Raw genomic sequence first — 2,500 nt, forward strand, 5'->3', positions numbered from 1 at the left:
AAAAAACAGTTTACTTACGCATCCACAACATTTCGCGCTTACCTGTCGAGTTTCCATCCAAATGAGGCAGCGGAGTCAGAGGGACGGCCAGAGCATCGCCAGGCGTCCATGTATGATTGCACACTTTCCGTAAATCCTCAAATTATGTCCGGGGTCTGCTATTTACTTAGGCTTAGGCTGGTATTTTTGGGGCAGGATTGTATGCGAGGGAGACCTTTATTTCTTACATTGTGCGTTTTATTGTGAGATGTGTGTTTCGTTTGGAGTGGCATACCAGGCTATCAAAAGCAGACGATTTTCAGTTTGGCTTTGGATTGAATTTACTTTAGGAATGTTTTATTATATATCTAAATGTTGAGACTGATAGGCACTTAAATATAGGGGGTATTTGATGGCTCACTGTGAGGTTTCATGTAGTTGAAAAAGTGTTGTAATTTCCAGCTGTTTATTGCGAGACAAGGAAGCTGCTTTCACCCATTCATTGAATGTGCGCTGTGCTGTAATGGAAACCTTATTGTGTAGCCTAAGTTGAGTTATTTTTTAATTATGCATGATGTAGGCCTACTTGTTATTAAATTCGTAGGCTGGAATGCCTCACGGCAACAATTGTGTTTAAATGTAGTAGCATAGGCCTACTGCTTCAGCCTCTGGCTAGCTCAAAAGAGGGCTGCTATGATGGGTAAACTTGTTGGAGACCCATGGTGTAGGCTATAACGAGACAATTAAGGGCTTTATGCCGCTGTTGTGTAATTTATTGTCTTTTATCATATTTAGGCTATTTTTGTTCGGGACAAACAACAACGAAACAAGATCAATACAATTCCCTTTATTTGTCATGCATAACCATAATATATGTCTTGTCATAAGCTCCTCAATTACGCAGTGAATAACGTTTGGCTGTAGCCGCCAGATAGGTACCCGCCCACCAACATGAACGCGCATGAGAGCTCATGCCCAACACGGATTTTCGTGCATGGAGCTGGTTCCAAATGCTCCATGCAGCGCCATATTTGAAAATGGCGTATGCTAACATGCCGAAGCTAATCTGCACGCTCTTGACCCCCTGTATATAACGCTGAGACTCAGTTACTAACTAGTTACTTTTATAACGCTATGACTCAGTTACTAACTAGTTACTTTTATAACGATGTGACTCAGTTACTAACTAGTTACTTTTATAACGCTGACTCAGTTACTAACTAGTTACTTTTATAACGCTGAGACTCAGTTTCTAACTAGTTACTTTGATAACGCTGTCAGTTACTTTTATAATGCTGAGACTCAGTTACTAACTCAGTTACTTTTATAACGCTATGACTCAGTTACTAACTAGTTACTTTTATAACGTTGTGACTCAGTTACTAACTAGTTACTTTTATAAACGCTGTGACTCAGTTACTAACTAGTTACTTTTATAACGCTGACTCAGTTTCTAACTAGTTACTTTTATAAAGCTGTGACTCAGTTACTAACTAGTTACTTTTATAACGCTGACTCAGTTTCTAACTAGTTACTTTTATGAAGCTGTGACTCAGTTACTAACTAGTTACTTTTATAATGCTGTGACTCAGTTACTAACTAGTTGCTTTTATAACGCTGACTCAGTTACTAACTAGTTACTTTTATAATGCTGAGACTCAGTTACTAATTCAGTAACCTTTATAACACTATGACTCAGTTACTAACTAGTTACTTTTATAACGTTGTGACTCAGTTACTAACTCAGTTACTTTTATAACTCTATGACTCAGTTACTAACTAGTTACTTTTATAACGCTGAGACTCAGTTACTAACTAGTTACTGTTATAAACGCTGTCAGTTACTTTTATAACGCTGACTCAGTTACTAACTAGTTACTTTTATAACGCTGAGACTCAGTTTCTAACTAGTTACTTTTATAACGCTGTGACTCAGTTACTAACTAGTTACTTTTATAACGCTGAGACTCAGTTTCTAACTAGTTAATTTTATAAACGCTGTCAGTTACTTTTATAACGCTGACTCAGTTACTAACTAGTTACTTTTATAACGCTATGACTCAGTTATTAACTAGTTACTTTTATAACGCTGACTCAGTTACTAACTCAGTAACTTTTATAACGCTATGACTCAGTTACGTTTTAGGAGAAGTAGCTACAGTAGTAACTATAACTAATGTAAAGTAATGTGCCCAACAGGGAAGGGTCATCTGCTCTAGAGGATGTTTGGTGTGACCAAGAGAAGGGTCATCTGGTCTAGAACCAAGAACTCCCCTTGAGAGCAAAGGACACTCAGGAGAGGGTTCTGCATTTATCAGGGTCATCTGGTCTAGAACCAAGAACTCCCCTTGAGAGCAAAGGACACTCAGGAGAGGGTTCTGCATTTATCAGCGTACTGATTACAGTGCAGTCTTGCAGAGTTGTTTTGTATGCCTGAAAGTTTTTCTCTCTCTCTCTCTCTCTGTCTCTTCCTCCCTCTCTTTCTCCCTCTTCCTCTCTCTGTCTCTTTTTCTTTCTCCCT

General features: G+C 38.5%; 1 protein-coding gene across 1 annotated transcript in view; it reads left to right on the forward strand.

The window, feature by feature from the left end:
• The window catches only part of LOC143106113 (4-hydroxyphenylpyruvate dioxygenase-like), a 15,700-nt gene that overhangs the window by 7,346 nt on the left and 5,854 nt on the right, over positions 1 to 2,500 (forward strand). The gene's annotated exons all lie outside the window — the stretch shown is intronic.

This window comes from Alosa pseudoharengus, unplaced genomic scaffold (assembly GCF_046254945.1).
Source record: "Alosa pseudoharengus isolate Yale_2024_CS ecotype anadromous, Long Island Sound unplaced genomic scaffold, YU_APseudo_1.1 YU_APseudo_1.1_scf_6, whole genome shotgun sequence".
In the NCBI taxonomy this organism is placed as follows: Eukaryota; Metazoa; Chordata; class Actinopteri; order Clupeiformes; family Clupeidae; genus Alosa; species Alosa pseudoharengus.